We start from the raw sequence: 19,674 nt of genomic DNA on the forward strand, positions 1-19,674 counted from the left end.
CCCCAAAAAAACCCACCCAGCTACTAGGGAATACTCCTAACTGTTTACAGCTGTATTTTCTTTGTATGGGCCTCAATCAATGCCATACAGCCAAGAACAGGTTAACCCCTTCCTTTTCCTACAGCAAAAGATGCAGGCGTCAAACTGTTCTTCTCAGTCCCACTATTTATTTATTGTTTTGGTGCCAAAAATGTCACTCTGATTCAATGTCCACCACAAGGCTCAGGATCTAACTAAATAAAATCAGCAGTGAACAGAAGCTTTTTTTATTCATGCATGAAAGCAGCATAAATAAGTTTTAATGAGACTGGTGGTGGTCTGTTCTGGGAACTCAACTAGAAAATCTAGTTAGGAGAGTGGAGAGATGTTTGTTTATACACCGAAATGAACACAAGAAACAGGCTGAAAAGACAAGACATGCAGCTCAGCTTTTTTCCAGTTTTTCACAGCTGGTTTACCACTCCTGCTAAGGAACTGAAAGGGACAGTGGTTAATAAATCAGACTCATGCTTGCAGCCGGAGCTGCAGTAATAAATCCAGGGTGATTGCCTTAGGTGTGAATGTAAGAATCATTTCCATCAGCTCCTCTTTGTACAGTTTCACAAATTTAGTCTCATGAGTTGTCTGTCTAAAGACTGTCATTTCCTAATGTTTCTTCCTTAATGAAAATATTTTTAAGCCCTGACAATAAAATGGTCCTTGGCTCAGGTCACACTACTTATCATTTAATTTCAGCATTTCCAGCTGTCCTTTGGACAAGAGTCACTTTTTCTGGAAAACAGACTGATGATGTGACGAGCCTGGACCTCTTGACGATGTGATGGTGACCTTTTAATTGAAAACCTAACAGGTTTCGAATCCACGCTTTGGTTCTTTGGCTAGGAATTAGACTAAACTGAGCCTGGTTTACAAGCAGCAAAATTCCTGTTGCTTTTACAGTTCCTTCCTACCAGGCTTTATATCCTACACCAAGTTTACAAATTCTTTTCTATCACCACTCTGCCAAAGCAGCCACTACAAGTGGAGCTCTTTTAACAATCATAGCACTGATTCACAAGATATATAGATCATATTATGTCATCTCACTCTCCGATTGTCACAAGAAACTCACAAGAAACTCACACTTATTTGCATCCAGAACTCACTTTCCACAAACTTTGTGTAGGAATATTGGCTTTTTCATGAGCTTTTAACTTTAATGTTGCAAAACCCAAATATGGGAGACACACACACCTGATTAAGACAAATTCAACTCTTCTTCGATAGCACCAGCTATCAAAGACTATTAGAAAAGTGCACCAGCATCCTGTGAAAGGAACTAACACGATTTCCCTTTCTTACAAGCAGGAGAAGGGAATACCCCAGGCACTTGCCTCTCTGCTCATTGGACACAAAGAAGCACCCATAGGACAGACACCGGTGCACATAAATCTTAGGGGGGGAAAAAAGAAAGCCACTCAACAAGGAGACTCTCTCACATAGAAGGGTTTCTTAGGCCAACATCTTGGCTCTATAATACCTTTTGTGGGGCACAGTGTAGGGAACTGTCCTTAGAGCTTTGCTCTTTCGTGGATGGCTCTCCAAGTAGCAAAGCTGTTTTCACTCTCCAGACCAGACCTCCTCCCTGGAACAAGACAATTTGTCCTATTTGAAACTGTTTTCTTAGCTGCATAAGACAGAACACAAACAAAAATAAATCTAAACATCTCTAGCAGAAGAAACCCAACAGAGAAGCCTAATGCTGTAACAGAGTACAGCCAAAATTTCCCCAAATGAGAATTCTTCTTAACCATTTCAAATAAAAAAAATAATAACAATAATCCTGTAATACAGCAACATCCCCCCTCCTTCCAGCAATTTGTCACACTGAATCAGCCCTGTGGTCTGAGTGTTAGTGTGCTTTTGATGTGGAGCTGTGCCAACACCCGACAGCCCTCACCCTTGCAGCAGAAAGTCCTCCATGAACCATGTCCTTGGTTTACCTCTTGCCCTGCCTGAGAGCTACAAACAATATTGCTTCCTAGGCACTGCTTGGTGATTTACCAAGAACAAGCTTAACAGCTTCAGGCTGCTCCCTGGGGAACCCATCCCTGGGGCTGCTGGTGTGAGGAGCTGCTATGGTGGGGGGCTTTACCAACACCAGTATTCCCATCAGCAGTAGGCCAACTGCACCATCATCCAGAACCACCCAGCCCTTTTGAGCCACTTTTTGAGTGGCAGACTAATGCCAAAGCTTTGAGAGGCAGACTAATGCCAAAGCTTTCCCTAAAATGGTCTGCAAGAACAACTTACACTTCCTGAATGGGGGAAATGCCAAAATGGCCATGCTCATCACCAGCTTTCCTCACAAAGAGGAAATTCCCCACAGATGCAAGCTGTTTGGAGACAGTTCTTGGTGCAGAGGAAGCCCTCCTCTGCTTCTGCTATTGTCAGATGTTGGGCCCCCTTCGGTGGGGGTTCCTGATATACCCCTGCTTTACCCACCTGGAACTGAAACCTTTCGGAGCTGACTGCAGTCATAAAACCCCTATTTCCATATTGCCTCATATATTACACTGATTTCCCCCTTAGTGTCACTGCTGTGCTGCTGATTTATCACCCCAGGCCTACAGCTCCCCTCAGCTCACTCGACCACAGTGCCTGGCTTTGCTCCTTCCTGTCTTGAAACATTCAAACCCAACAAGCATTCATTTCTGCATTAGTCACTCACTCCAATTGCTGCTCCCTGTCTACCCCATAGTTAATCCTCAGTGTTCTGTGCTAAATCACACACCCCAGTACCTGACTTGCACAGGGCCTGAACTTTGCCTCTAACATACCTCAGGGTGGGGGACTCTCCTTTGGGCCTCTCGGCTCAGCTGTTACTCATTTATTAAAACACAAGCCAAACATACAATTATGCTGGAGGGAACGCATTTCCTTGTTAACTCTTCCTGGCTCCTACCCAGACTTTCTTAGGCCATGGGGATTCATATTTTAGTACACAGTGTTTCAGATTGATTGCTCACTGTTCCCCCCACAGCTCTGGCGGAAGGAAGGGGGACAAGGAGGGTTTTCTGTGACCAAAACCACTACCTCATCCCCCATAAGACAATGCACAGGTAACAGGGAGCAGTACCTTGTGGAGAGACTGCAAACCCTCCAGCCAGAAGGAAAACAGGGCTACACTCAGCCCTGTCACACGTACAGGGCCCCTCTCTAGCCCATGTGTGGTATAGGCTGTGCTGGCAGCTGCCAGACAAGAGCCTTTGTGGGGCAGAGGAGTGGGAAAAGGTTTAGTTTATGGTGTCCTTATCAGAGCAGAGCATGTTCTGTGCTGGGGGAAGCTTGGACACAGTTTTTACCCCTGGTCTTAGAGGAGCATCTCCCGTTGTGCACACAAAGCCCTCAGAGGTGCTGCTTTGGGCCTGTGGTAAAGCACAAACACATTATTACATCTCATGGCTCAGAAGAGGTGAGGGAATGAACATCTGGCACTGGACTCCCTGAGCCCTCACCAGCTGCAGGAGAAGCTCAAGTGCAAATGCATAGCAGAAATGCACACTGAAAGGCCTAACAAGGAGGAGTCTTATTCCTATAACTGCCTCTATAGAGCTTGCTGTGGGGTGGCATTTGGTACCATGTCATCAACAAGGATGAGTGCAGCCATTGCCAGCTTTCCCAGAACCTGAAGGGTGGCATCAGCAACTAACCAAAACCACAACTCACATGCATGTTTTTTAAGGTAACATACCAGGCCACCTCCTGTTTTCAGTGAGAATCAGATTCTGGGAACAAGCATGTCAACAAAACCAGATCAACACGCTCACCGGGAAGGTTAAGTCAACACAAGGGCATATTTATTTAATTTTAATGTAAGTGCAGTCATAGAGATATCTGCGGGGAAGCACTTCTGCATGCCTCTGGGCCTGCCTCCCATAACAAGCAGGACTGTTGCCAACAACAGCTCAGGTCAACCACGGCTTCGCCTACCCAAGTCTTAAGACACCTCAAGGCCAGAGTCCCTGACCTCTCCAGGTAACCTGTTCCAGAAGCTTCTCCCCTGAATGTCCCAATCCACAGCTGATGGCTGTCACCCACAGCCATATCATCTACCACTCCTGAGACCCACCTCATGTCTACCTGCACAGATAACCTTGTACTTGTCTTTGGGGATGGCCCTTGCCACCCCTCCCTCTCCAGTAACTGGGGCTCCACCAGCCCCAAGGCTCATTTCACCGCAGGTTTCCCTGGAGAAAGTGGACCCAGCACAGCTGTGGGTTGTAATGCCTTAAGCACAGATAGCTACTGACAAGTGAAAGGCACCACATGGATATTCCCCTCGAACCTGAAGGCTCCAGCGTGTCTGTCATGGCCCCTCAGCCCCACACCCAAAGGATCTCCAGCTTCAGAAACTCAGGTTCGGGTTTGGTTTTTTGTTTTTTTTTTTTTGTTTGTTTGTTTTTTTTCCTTTCTCTCCCTTCCTCCTTTTCCCATCTTGAACTTGGAACATCCCTGTGGTCTCTTCTGGTCTGCGTGATTGCATCATGGCAGGTAAAGTCAGCACCAATGGAAGGAAATACAAACATCACTTCACACAGCATGCCGGCAGCTGGGAGAACCTGCAGCCAGCTGAGGTTACAGACCCCAGTCAGGTCTAATAAAGTCCTGCATCACTGGAGGGGCAGGAACTACAATTGTGATTATCCATGTTGAAATAGAGGTCACTGCATCTCCTGCTTCCAAGGCAAATCTGAGCGCTGCAGGGTGTCTCAGAGGGAGCTTTCCTTTGTGCCAGGGCAGCCCAGCAAGGGTCTGCTGCCATTTGCTCAAAAACACCATGTGTTTTTTTTCCTTGTCATTGTGGCTCAGCAGGGACACAGCACACACATGGAGAGAGAAAAGAAGGACCTGCCATTGCAGGGTGAGGCCGTAGCTATGTGAGACACTGGGATTTGAAGTCACTGTGGCCAGAACCAAGAAGCCACCATCCTGAGCATGAAATACCTGACCTCAGATCCCCTTCTGGGTGCTTTAAATGATGCCAGCCAGAATATCTCAAGCCCCCATCCTCTCCACACAGCCCTGTCCTGAGGGTATTTGCGGGGCAGGCACCAGCAATTCAAACCTATACTTGTTTCTGTCCCCAGACTTGCCACAAAGGACAAAGAAACCAAGGAGGCTGTGCAGAGCAAGTATCACCCACCCAGCAGAGACTGGAGGAGAAACTGGTTACCTGAGGAAGATCATCACTCCAGCAGGGGCTGCAGTACAGCAATGCTGGCTGGCTTCAAGGATTCTCTCCATGGAGGAAACAGTTTGTGAGAGGTGCCCCATGTGAGTGAGAACATTGCAAAACCCAGGACACATGTACAAATTCCAGATTGATGCAGCTGCTCGAATATAGTTATGAGAAATGTTAACAATTGAATTTGGAAGTCATTGTAAAACAGCTAAGGAGACAGAAAAGAAGCTAGCATGCTGTGCTCAATCTGTGTGTAACAGTCTGCACATGTCACTGGGACCAGCACGATCTGCACCAGCTGAGACACTGCTTCCAGACACGGAAAAACACTTCCAAAGGGAGCAACTGCACAGCCAAGGCTAAGCCTTGTTCCCTGTCACAGTGCTGGTGAACCCTGCAGGCCTCCCCTGTCATGCAAAGATGGGTTTTCCAGACACGAGGCCTCTGCCACATTCTGGGCTTCTGTGCTTGTCAAAGCTTGGGACTGAAGCATGGTCTGCTGGGATGAGTTAACTGGTTCTATGATCTTATGATTCCAAGAACTAGACATCAGGAATACTCCTCAGCTCTGTTCAGAACTGAAACTCTGTGCCACCACAAGCACTAGATCTCACCAGCACAAGCCAGCCAAGCTTACCACCCAGGCATGGTCCTTGCTTACAGCTTACCTGGCCCATCAGTGCTGAGCCCTGGAGAGGCACAGGGACAAACAAGGAGGGAGGTGATGGCCAGTGTTGCTCACTGGACTCACCCGTCATGACCAAGGCTGTCAAATACCCTCTCCTTTCCTGATGTCACTTTGGCTACCCCTTGCCAGGCATCCTACCACAAGTTTGGTGAAAAAATCTGGGAAAGTTTCCATTCCAGATCAAATAGAGTGTGCCATTCAGCTCCCAGCTGTGAGCTATCCACTGTGTGGTTGTGTAGATATGCAAAATGCATCTGGGCTCTTGCTGTACATCTATAAACCATATGCAGAAAGAAGATGAAACATATCATAGAATGGTTTGGGTTGGAAGGGAACTTAAAGCTCATCCAATTCCAACCTCCCTGCCACAGGCAGGGACACCTTCCACTGGACCAGGTTGCTCAAAACCCCCATCCAGCCTGGCCTTGAACACTGCCAGGGATGGGACAGCCACAGCTTCTCTGGGCAACCTGTGCCAATGCTTTACCACCCTCACAGTGAAGAACTTCTTCCTAATGTCTAATCTAAATCTCCCCTCTGTCAGTTTAAAGCCATTCCCACTTGTCCTGTCACTACCTGCCCTTGCAAGAAGCCCCTGTCCAGATTTCTTGTATCCCCCCATTTAGGTACTGGAAGCTGCTCTAAGGTCTCCCTGGAGCTTTCCCTTCTCCAGGCTGAACAAACTCAGCTCTCTCAGCCTATCTCCATAGGGGAGGTGCTCCAGCTGTCAGATCATCTTAGTGGCCTCTGAACTTGCTCGAGCTGCTGCACATCCCTCTTATGTTGGGTACCCCAGACCTGAACACAGGACTGCAGGTGGAGTGGAGCGACCTGCTGGACATGCTCCCTTTGATGCAGCCCAGGACACAGTTGGTTTTCTGGCTGCGAGAGCACACTGCAGGATCATGTTGAGCTTCTCATTGACCAATACCAAGTCCTTCTCCACAGGAATCCTCTGGATCGAGTCTCTGCCCAGCCTGTATTTGTGCTTGGGATTGCCCCGATGCAGATGCAGGACTTTGCATACTGATATCCTGTATATCAACAGAGAAGACAATAGAAGCAGTGTTAAGAGTTTATCCCAGATGTATTTAACTGGTTCTACTTAACATGTGGCTGCTCACCAGCAGGTAGAGGACAGCAGACCACTGCATTCAGGCAGTTCCTGTAACTATCCCTCCTCAGCCAACTACTGCTGTTTTAGACGAAAGGGTTGTTATGGGATCTTTCCCCACACACACACACACTCCTGCCTTATATTCTTTTTGTTTTACCTTAGGAAATCTAATTTTAAAAGGCACTAGGAGAACACCACAGGTGTGCTGCTGATGGAGAAGTAAGCAGCAATTTCAACCCCAAGACACAGAAGGAAGTCTTTTCCACAGGTTTTAGCAGGCTTCGGGTTAGACCTTCAGGGTAAGGAAGGAAAGAACAGCACAAAGCCTTGGACTTTGTTCGTGCTGTCAAGCAGAAAGCCCAGGATGCTCAAGCTGAAGGCTTTGGAGGCTGCCCATCCATGGGGAGCAGGACACCATGCAGCAGACAAGGCAAGGTGGTAGGCTCATCTGGCACTGGATGTTCCCACCCAAGCGGGATGCCTGGATGGTTTTTCCAGGAGGGTTTGGAGGCATCTCGGGGATCTTGATGCTGAATCAGGCATTGTATGGCACAGGCAGAGGCCTCACCACTGGCACAGAGCCCTGCAGCTGCACGACCCATGGCACACGCCATTGTGGCCACCGAGACAACACAAACAAGCTTGGGAAGGTGCAGACTCACAGCAGCTGCTTTATTCCAGCTGATGGCATCACTGAAGGCTTGTGAACCCTCAGCGGGAAAAGCTGACAAATAGGCACCAGAGACAAACCACAGGAAACACGTCCCTATCTGGGGGGGAAAGGACTTGCTGTACAGCACATGCTAAAGACATCGGAGTACAGAGGGAGGGCACAAAAAACTATGTCCCTGCCATACCACGTCACTGGCCTTCTTAGGCATAAGTATTTAGGTTATTAGTATAAGGGTAGATGTCCCACAGTACGTAATTGTCAAGCTTTTCCAGGAGCTCTTCAAATGCAATATGCCTCAGTCCTTTCTCCCAGACAGCTTCTGCCTGTAGGGAAAGATGGCCTTGTCACCAAGGCCTTTGGTTTTAGCTGCAACCAACTATTTCTCTCTGCAAAACAAGCAGACAGGGCCATTTTCTTCCTGCTTTGCTGTAGGTTTTTCAGAGCAAGAACCTATTGAGCATGCAGACAGCAGGGACCTTGACCAAGATCTGTGCATGGAACACCAGCACAAATACACATTCTTTGTTTATTTCTTTTTGATGTGTGTTGTCTTGCCCAGGTCTCAGGGCAAGCACAGACACAATGCACCCCCACCTCCCACCCCAGTTTTCATGTCACCTGGAAATTCAGAGGCACAGAAGCACTGTGGAAAGGGCAGGACCTGTGCAATCCTGTGTGAGCATTTTCATTGCAGTGTTTACAGGGCATCTCCTCTCTTCCAGCAACTGCAACACCATGGAAGTGTCTCACTCCAGCTGGCAAGGGCAGAAGAGGCAAAATTAAGAGCAGCAGCTCTGGAAAGGGAAATGAGAGGTACAAAGACCAGGGAATGAGAGATTAAAACATCAGCTTGAAAAGGAACAATAAATCCCTGGTGAGGAATATAACTTGGGGGGTAGAGAAGGAACAGATTGCAGCTCAGTAATGAGGCAGACGGTGTTTTCTTTGTGATCTGCAAATTCATTTGGGCTGACAGAAAAAGACCCCATGCTATCCAGAAATCTGCTTGATACATGACCTGCCTTCCTCTGCCTTCAGCAGCTATAGCTGCTGAAGCAGGCAGGTCTGGCAAAGCCTACCTGGCTTGGCAGCACAGGTTAAGGTCAGGAGAAGGCAGCAGAAAGCAGGCAGGACATCAATAGGGCCAGACCTTCTTTGTGCCTGCTGAAAGGCAACCTTCTGTGTTGCCCAGGCCTGCCAAAATGGTCAGGATGCTCTGCTTGGGCCACAAAGCAGAGGTGACAGCCAAGCTCAGTATCATAGGCAGACATGAAGTGCTGCCTAAGACCACTAAAGGATGGCTGAGGGCATATGGTAAAACACTGTCTTGCTATAAGGGATCCTGGAGTATTAAGAACATAGCTCCTCTGCCAGGCAGAAAGGCTCCAGCTGTGCAGTTTCAGTCAGTAAGGGCTGCAGAGAGCAGCTCAGAGCATTTCAGGATTCGACACACTTGGAGCGAGGATGTTGCTACCAGCCATCAGGACTGGTGTTCTGGCACTGCTGAGGCATTCTTGCAAAACTCTTCCAGGGAAAGAGAGGGAGGAAAGACAGCTAGCTGGAGATCCTCATATCTAGCTCTCACCCCTCAGTTCCCTGTATTTCATTAGGCAAATAACAGTTTAGGGTCAATAGCATCAGCCTCTTTCCTAGAAATGAAACAAACACAGCCAAATAACAGGTTGCCAAGCTAGGACCTGGGGATGCAGGCAGAGGGCCCTGCTCTGCAGTCAGCTGCTTTTGGAGTTTTTAGCACAGTCCTGAGACACTAGGCAATAGCACATCTCTCCTTTGCTTTGGTTTGGGCAACGCAAGTGTACGAGAGATGGGGCAAGAGCCACATCTTTCCACCTCATGCTTGGTTTTCTCATTGAGGCTTTTGCAGAAGTACTCAGGAATAAATGAGCAGAGGGGGCCCATTTGTTTTGTTTCCTATGTGATAATGACATTACAGTTCTCAGAGTTATCAGACTGATACTTGCCTTTAGTATCAAAGTCTCCCAAACAAAAGAACAAAGCCAAATTCAGCATAATCAGTAGCTCTGTGGGCAGTGTGCCTGATGGCCCAACACAGAGTTCAGCTCTATGAAGATACAATCATTGCTAATGTGCATGGGGAGATGTCCTCTCTCTTACCATTTGCAGGGAGGAAGAGCAGAGAGATGCAAAATGCCCCTTGCAATATTTGGTTAAAACAAGATGCAAAAGCTTGTTTTTCTTCCACCAAGTCACACACACACATACTTGCACCCAGAAGCTGGGGACTGCCAGGCCCCTGGCCCGTCTCTCTGCTTCGAGCTAATGTGTACTGCTACCCCTCGTGCAGCCAACAACAATCCCAGCCCTGGGACCTGCACAGAGAAGACAAGCTGATGAAAGGAGCCTGGCTAAAGAGGAATTCACCAAGTGACAGGTCAACCCTCTGAGTGCCAGCCTTCCCATCAGCTGCCATGGGCTCTCCTCTACATGCACACAAACTTAGGTCACAGCCAAAAAAGTCACCAGAGCCTACTTTTACTCTGGAAACAGAGCAAACAGCAAAGCACCAGCACATAGACCAGGTTACCACCAGCAGGCATCAGCCACCTGCAGGCAGAAGTCTAAAGACAAGGTACTCTGGCTCTTGATTTATAAAATATATCTGTTCTGATGTGGCACTACAATACACTGCTTGAAATGTTCTCCCTGCTATTGGAAAGAAAGTTTCTGTAAAGCACTTAACTAACAAATACCCCTATTTTTGTCCTTCTTACAGTCTAATTACTCAAATTTGCCAAGATTATCAGTATGACTTTTTCTGCTTTACATAGAAAATCTCTGTAACCAGCTCCAGTTGTTTTCCCCTGTCTTATTTACACCAGTAAGCACCTATGCACACTTACAGCTACACAGACCCAGCCTGTAGGTCAGAACCCAACACCCCACACCAATCCCGAATCAGTGAAAGTGTTTCACTGAAAGATTACCAATTGTTATGGGGCATTCTCAGCAGTAAATGACTTTAAATGAAGATGCCTCCTCAGGGGATTGCTATAGGCTCGTGTAACATGTAGGGGAACAGCTACAGGGCTTACCTAACAGCATTTTACAACATGCAACTCAAAACACGAGGCTACGCAGTCTTCCTTCTGACACAAAGAGTCAAGACCCTGCCATATAGAAGCATTGTAGACCAGTTTTCTGTTACCACTGTAGCTGCAAAAAGACAGGAATTCGGTTGCATCCTTCTTGTATCCATTCTGGTGTTATCACCAGTTTCTCAGGTGATAATATCATATTTAGTTCTTGTGTTTTCCTCTCCTATGAAAGTTTTGTCATACTTTGGACTCAAGCTCACTGACTCTTTACAAGCCACCTCTGGCCTTTTATTTCAGGGCATTTGCTTCCAGAGGGCAACACATTTCTTGCTGGTACTGACATTGCACATACTGTTAAAAAAAGCCTGACTTTAAGTCTGCAAAGTCAGGATATTTCTGAAGAGTAACAACAAAAAGGCAGACATCCTTTAAAATGGATCTCAGATCATCAGTCACTAAGGTACTCTGCTTTGTGTCTGGCATGATACTCAGTCCTTTGTATGCCTCATACTTTGTCAAAGCAATGCTCCTGCCTTGTATGAAGAGACATTTCAAAAGGCATCTTTGCCCCAGTTTACTTAAAGCAAACAAAAAAAACAAACTAAAAAAAAAAAACACAAACAAAAACAAACCTAAAGTTTTGTGTTCCAGCCATAGAAAAACCATGAAAATCCCTGGGTGCTGTTTTTTTCCAGGGAGGCTCCTTACACTGCTGATAGAAAGTCAATATTTAACAGAACCGATGCCACAGAGATACACCTCAGTTTCTGGAAATAAACACAAACGCAGTATTCAACATGCCCACACATATCCCCAACAAGGCATAAACTCCCTGCATGGCCCTAAGGATGGCTGAAGTCTGAATCTATCTGCTGACTGGTAAGGAGACAGAGGGGAGAACAACCTAACCACTTGCAGTCCTGAAAAGCAGTATTCATTCCAGATTTTATACAAATGTTCTTCCAAAAGACACTGCAAAGTCCAAGGGACAAGTATATCATCTTTCTCACCTTCTATTAGGAAAACAAGTTGCGGAGGAGAGGCTTTTCCTAAGTTGAATAGTAGATAAAGTAGCAATAAAGTGCCTTCAATGGCAACAACTCCTCAGAGCAACTGAAGAAGTGGCTTTCTAGAGTGGTTGAGGCATGATCATGTAGCTTCCATGTACATGTGTAGCTTCCACTGGATCCATCTCTTCACTTTCCTCCAGTCTCATCATTTTAATGGCAGACAGATTCCAAGTCGATCTGAATAAAGAGACATTTGAAGTTTTCCTTTGCTGTGCCACTGAAATAAAGCCTTTAACCAATAAGCACAGGCTCACACAAAGTATCACATTGGATTTTCACCTGTTCTCCCTCAGCGAGTGAATGCCTAAAACTCAATGGAGCTAAAACCCTTGTGAATGTTTACTGCATGCACAAACACGTACAGAGACAAGTGCACTTTCAGGCTATGGAAACTCTGGCATTAGGCAACTTACATCAAAGCAGGGAAGATCTAAGCAACAACAGAAAAGAGAAAGCTTACAAGATATTACACAAGGAAACCCAGCAGCAAGGTGCATTCGCTTTACCTTCCTGCCCGTGTTTCCTCCGGGGTATCTTCAACCACATACAGTAAGAGTCAGGACTACAATGTTGGTTTCCCAATAGGACTACTAAAAACCTCTAAGCCTTCCAAGTAACACAGAACCCTCACAAATCCAAGCCACAGAATCTGTCACAAGTTGATATTTCCACTTCCCTCCTTTCTCCCACAGCCTTCCCCCAAAACAGCTATTGAGTCACCCAAAAGACATTTTGGTTTTATTTTAAGGCACTGGCTGTTTTGTTATTTAAGTCCAAGTTACTTTGAAATAAAAAAAGAATTGTTTGCATTTCCCCCTCCTCCCTTTGAAGAAAAGCTGTATCAAAACCTAATCTCCTTTCACATGCAACCTAGGTACAAGGAATCTGCATTTCCCCCACAGAAGAATGCTGTGGGAAAGATATCCCATACACATCTCCTGGGTTCATGGGAATTGGAGGTAAACTTGAGGAGCAGCTGAGAGATGCAATAAAAAGATGGGCTTTATTCTATTGTAGCAATATCCCTTTGACTGTGAAACTGCCATTTTAGTCATGGTTTCTCTGGGGTACATCATGACTAACATCTCCCACTGTACATCCCTGACTGCAGAGGAAGTGCTGGCCTCCAAAGCCGTAACTGTGGTGAGTGCAGCCCTTTGTTTTCACCGGATATTTTCAGGGTAGTATAGAAAAAGCAATCGCATCTGCGACCACCTCAAGGGGCCATTGGCAAAAATCCAGAGGTTCCATAGAAGAAGCAGCAGATTGTCAATATTGATGCCTTGGGCAGGATGTCTGTCTGCACAATGGCTGGGGAAGGAAGGAATATAAAGGGAGATGATCTGATAAGAACATATCCATGATAAAAAGACTCTGTTTAGCATTAATCTGTTTTGGCAAAAAGAAAGGTGCCCACAGTCACAGGGCTACAGACATTAGTCCCTTTGCCTCAGTGAAATGGGAACTGGTTAATCTCAAAGCAATGTTGAATACTGCACTTTAAAGTGAGAACAAAAACCAGACAACAGAACAGATGTGACTGACAGTGGGTCCTTCTCACTCGTCCTGCACTTCTGCAGAAAGTGGTTAAAATCATTTCCTCTGCTATTTCACTGCCACTAGCTCTGTCTCACTTTGCCCTGAACAGAGGAAACAGCAGCTGCAAGGTGAAGACCTGTGCTTTCAGAAATGAAGCAGTTCTTCCGCAATAAGAACTACCAGCCTTTTACTTACAAATTTGTTCTACTGCCCTTGGATAGCCTGGGAACATTCACATTAGCGAGCAGAGCAGATTTACTGACCCGGCTACAAAGAGCTTTAAAAAAGCACTGTACCCTGTGAATGCTCCCCCCTTCTGGCTGCCAGCTGGTCTTTATGCCACCTCAGCTTACTTCTTTACCAAAGGAAAAAACAGAGATTTCAGAAGTGAAGTTTGAGGCTGTGATTCCCTGTGCACATGAGGGCATATGCAGCATGACAGATTATCATATCCTCTAACCTCGCAGCATCTGCCCATGGCACGTTGGGTTACTTTGCCGTGTCCAGCTGTAGTTTTACTGCGTGCACTCCTGTGTCAAATGGCAACACTGACAGCTTTAAAGGGATGGGTGCCCGCGCCGTGATTTGACCTGAAGTTTCTTCTCTCGTGACATGCAGACAAGCTTCGAGGCAGGACGCGAACGCTGCAGGCTGTGTCATGAGCTCCTCCTGGTGGTCATTAAGATTGTATTAACCTGTGTTCAGAGCTTCAAACCAAAAACGGGCTTTCGGACATCCCTCTCTTCTATTCTCTAGAAACACGTTTTGAAATTGGAACTGAAAACAAACCTTATATTCTGAGTGTGACGTAAAGGGTTTCATTCCCCACTGCTTGCAGATGTGACTAAAAGGAATGAGCACATCCTTACCCCTCACATTTTTTTACCATAATAATCTAAATTTTCGTGTTTTCTGTCTAGCAGAAGTTTGCTGCACTTACCACGCTTTTGTATGACCCACAGCCAAAGAAATACATCCTTGCTGACTCTTTGTGTCTGTTGAAGACTGCTTTCTCCATGCTGAGTCTGCAAGGCAGGAAGAGGGAAAAGAGGAATTCCCATTTTCTGAGACTGGGATGCAATGGACAGAACGGGAAATGCTATTCTGCTCAAATAGCATAGCTAAAAATATTACAGGAAGCTAAACTATATAAATAATCCTGACTTTAAAGCATTAACCAAATCAGCTTGTTGGGCACTGCACAAGCATCTAGCTGCTGTCCCACAGAGGTTACACTACAAAGAACAGGCAGTAACACCAAAGTGAAACAAAAGGTGGGAAACAGTACAACAGCTTTTGCAAATACTGTCACTAGCAGTGATCTCCACTCCCCTTTCAGCTGGCTACTAGCATTAGGTATCGGGGCATTGAAGGATATCTTCTGATCTCTTTATAACATGAATTTATTTGAATACCTGAATATGTAAATAAATGCATTCATTTATATGAATTTGCACTCTGTCAGCCAGGTGGTAGAAACAAAATTTTGATGTTGGATGTGTCCCTGTTCAAAGCCCTGCTGACAAAAACTGATTTGATGTACTTGGAAATTTTCAGAAGAGGGCAATTAGAAACTTCCTTCAGGGTGGGCTAGCAGAAGTCTTTGTTAATCCTGCCCATTTTCAGTACATTGCCAAAATGCCTCATGTCAGAACTATTAAACCCAGCATCTTCCATTAGAAAAGTTCATTCTGGAAATGTTTTGTCCATGATATCCTTCTGATGAGTTGGCATGGAATTGTATAAAAGCTGATCTACAGAACAGCAGAGGCTCCATTTTTCCCACTATTTTCAGCATCCCTTCCTTTTTTTCCTTTGCTGCTTCTATGTGACCACTGTCTCTTATTCAGCACAAGAAGTGCAGACCATGGGCTTACAAAACCTAGTCTGCTCAGGTACTGTCACACCAGAAGTCAGAGGTCTGTGTCAGATTACATTCTTGCGTAGACAGTACTTGCCTCAGCAGTCAATCCCCACTTGCGGGAAAAGCATGGATTAAATGAGCTGCATACGGATCCACACAAATCCCTGCCTTTTCTTCCACACACTTCTAAGATACCATACAAACTAATAGTAATGCAGGTTCCTATATCTGAAAGTGATCTGCATGTGCTTTACCATAACATCTCCAAGACAGAAAAACTTATTTTTCTAAATTTTACTGCTACACCTTTTAACTCCCCAGCTACTGATATTACTGATGATGAACTTGATGGTATTGATATGAAAGCCCTTTGGCTGTTGAATTTTATCAGCTATTCACAGGTATGGCAACCCTTGGGCTCATGCTGCATCATTAATTAGCACCTTAAGATATCAGTAGCATTTGAGGAGACAGGAAAATACAGCTAAGTAACAGCTACAGGCAAAAATGCCCTCACAGGTTTGGAGAACTTGAAGAATGTCAAAACGGAAGGCCAGAGATGTAATTCTCACACGTAAGCTAAGACACCAGTGAAAAGGACTAAATATGTCAATGCTGCAATGTTTGAAACAGAATGAAATGCTGCAAAGCATAGCCAAAAAATTAAGTGGAGAAAAAAACAGAAATCAATACAGCTCCCTAAAATTCCCAGTCAGATTTTGTAGCCTTCAGCTAAGAAAATCTAAAAATCTATAGCAATAATCCATTTCTGGTTTTTCAGGCTTGTTATTTTTTAACTTGCATCAAACTTGGCTGCCACAAAACACAAGCTTAAACACAAGTGTTGTGAAATGGACTAAAGTTATAATAAAAATAATAAAGAGTTGCTAAATATTCTCCAGCTCGGACTCTCTTCAAAACCAGCCAGAATCTGGCTCCGTTATAGTCTAATCTTCCTGGCAGCTGACAAAAAAGTTCAAACGGAGAGATCCAAAGATCTTAAATGATTCCCAAAGAAGCCACGTAGTCTTAGGTTTTTTTTCATAGAAAAGGAAGTGTGTCTGTTTAACCTCATTCTGTCCTGTTATTACAGTGACCAAAACACAGATGATCCAGTGCTGCAATGATAACATGGCTTTGCAGGCTTAGCTGCTGCATCATTAAGTGACTAAAATACTGAACAGCACTACATTCCACCCAATTCCATTCCAAGTAACAACTCAGGAACAACACATAGCAAAATGGCAACGGTTTAGAAAAATCTTTTCCAAAAGTGCAATATGGAGAGGTTCACTTTGTATTATGCCAGCAGTGCAAGTGAAAGACTGATTTGGGAAACTAAGATTTAAATACTACTTCCAAAATACTCAAACTGAACTTACAGGGGTTGGACTTTCTTACGGAAGTTCTCACCGTTCCAGGCATAAGCCTGGATATACCTCCATATTATTTTCTGTCCTGTTCTCACACAGATAGGCCATCAATCCAGGAAAACACAGAATAACCTTTCACCTAGAAGCAGTCTCCAATAGGCAGTGGCTGCATGTGGGAACCTTTCTTTATGAGGGTCAGATCTTAATTCTGGCTACTGCTTCTTCCCATACACAGGGAAGGCAGTGATGCCCATCTTTTAATGTTCCATCAACTGCCATGTTCTTCACCACACAGGCTGCCAGGGTTTGAATCCATGAAGAAAGAGATGAAAATAACAGTCCCACAGGAACTGGCACATGAATGAGTTGCTGACTGGAGAAATCTGTTCTGCCTGTTGCAGGTGCTTGGGTGATTGTCTGCAGACTGCTGCTTCAGTCTCCTAGAGGGCACATGTTCCTCTGCTGAGTGACCAGTTACTCTGACCTTTGCTGCTCCTTCCCTCAGCAGCACACCCAGAGGCCCTCATCACATTAGCAAAACAAAGGTTCAAGATATAGGAGCACAATCCAAAGCCTTCCTTTTCATTGAATTCCTGCCTGGGAGAAAGCAGCTCCCAGGCAGCAGAGGCTGACCCTGCCTCCTTCCTGCAGTAGGCTGGACTGGGAAGCACCAAGACTTTTTTCCAGGAGAACATTGGGAGTTCTGAATCATCAGGAGTCTTGACCAAGGGGCCCCCAAAAAGCAAAACCCCTTAGAAGCACAGCTATATATATAAAGGCACATCACTCCATCAGCTGAGGCATTTAGACACCATTAAAATCAGTATATGCACATTCAGCCACTAAGCTGGTTAGAAATTAAGGGTAGGATTGTTGCCAAGGTGTGCAATTCTAAGCAGATTCTTCCCTAGAAAAAGAAAACTGTGGTGCTTCTAACTGGATATCATCCCCATTTTAGCCCTATTATTTGCAGGTATTTCTATCTCCTGACAGTCTTTCAGGTACTAAACCCATTCAGCGTGTGCAGGTGAAACAGTGAAAAACCTAGCTTTCTGCAGCCAACAAAGAAAAATTACCTCATTTTGTACACTATTTCCCTTCTATTCTCTACCACTATGTATATTTTGATCTGATCAGTCAACACAGCATCTTGGAAGATCTCAAGTTATAACTTGTGCTTTAGTGCTTCAAGCTAATGACTGGAGATACAGGCTCTACAGAATGTTTAACAGATCAGGGATTTTTGTGTTGTTCCCAGTCTTTTAAAGTCATTTTCAAGGAACCAGAACAGTCTGGCACAAAATAGTACTCCTTTTTTTCCTTACATCCCTGAACTGTAAAAGACAGTGAGTTAGCATCAGTGCAGAAAATATTCAGAACTCTCCCAGTGTCCAAACCAAGTGGAAACAAATTTATAGTATTTTAAGAGTGTTGACAGCACTATTTTGTTGCCAATTAACATGTTTAGTAAAAGGATTAATGAGCACACTCCTTTAATCATAGTTGCAACAAACGTTCAGGGGTTTAGACTGGATATAAGGAAAAATTCTTTACTGTTAGGGTGGTGAGGTACTGGAATGGGTTGCCCAGGGAGGTAGTGAATGCTCCATCCCTGGCAGTGTTCAAGACCAGGTTGGATGAAGCCTTGGGTGATATGGTTTAGTGTGAGGTGTCCCTGCCCATGGCAGGGGGTTGGAACTAGATGATCTTGAGGTCCTTTCCAATCCTAACTATTCTATGATTCTATGATTACTGGAGTTTGGTAGCTGATATCTCCTCTTAGACACTATCTCTATTAGGGATTCAATCTACCCAAATGACATTTTTTTTCCTCAATTACTATAGTAAAGTGCTATTTAAAATGCACTTTAAAATAAGAAAGTTACTAATGGCAACATGACTGAAAACAGTTTGTAAGCTATCAGCTCAGAGCAGTGGCCCTGTATTGGGACTACAGAAGCAAAGCAAGGTTTGCATGGAGAGAAAATGTCTTTCATTTAACCCACAAGAGTTAAATATTACACTAATTTCTCACTCTCCAAATATGTCAGTTGGTATAATGCCTATCCCTTCTCCCTACAAACCTCACTCACAGGGTAACTCGGATATAGGACATGAAATCTCTGCTCTCCATACAAACTGAACTCTGCCTTCAAGTTAAATCCTATTAATATTGAAGAAAATGGATCAGCAGAACCAGTGCCTAGAATCATTTAATGTAACCACAAAAAATGTATGTTATAGAGCAGGTTTTCCCAAAGCATCTCACCAACACCTTTCCTCTGGGCTGCTGCAGATGCCGTGTCCCATTTAATGCTTGGTCTCCCACCCAAGACTACAGCAATTCAGCATCACTTGTGGTGCTTAGTTTTATGACAGGCACAGCTGTCCAACAATGTCCAGAATATGATCAACTCATCTTGCGGGAACGCTCTGCACAGCCCACAGACTTCTCTTCTCCTCGCTCCCAGTGGACTTGGGCTGAATATGGATGCACTTAGAAGAAAAAGGTTTCACACAATGCTAACCTCAATCTGAGCCACCCTGTTCCGGCACCACTTTTAGGGCAGTTGGCATGGCAAATACAGTCTCTGAATGCTCTCATTTTTTAAGAGGTGTAACTCGGTGGGAACATAGAGGTCAGCTGCCTCTTGAGGAAAAGCACTTTAACCACATGGGAAGAGCTCTTTTCAGTAACCATCACATGATGGAATTCAAAACAATTTCTATGAGTGCTGGTCAAGCAGAGGAAAATCCTTACTGGGCCATACCTGTAATGGTTCCATTCAAAGATCTTTTGTAAAAAAGCAAAGCCTCTGAAATTAGAAATTAACAAGAATAAAAAACACGATATAGTATCTTTTTCAAATAAATACTAGCCTGAAAGAAGCTGCCTATTTGAACCACATTTCCACAGCCCAGATCCTATTTCAGGAGACCAGAGTAGCAGTTCCTTAAGTTTTGTTGGCTTTTAGTTTTACCAGAACAGAAAGCCAGCTTGCACCTTTATGACTTACCACCAAAGTGTATGATTCACTGGCAAATGTTT

This window comes from Melopsittacus undulatus, chromosome 5, assembly GCF_012275295.1.
Source record: "Melopsittacus undulatus isolate bMelUnd1 chromosome 5, bMelUnd1.mat.Z, whole genome shotgun sequence".
Lineage (NCBI taxonomy): Eukaryota > Metazoa > Chordata > Aves > Psittaciformes > Psittaculidae > Melopsittacus > Melopsittacus undulatus.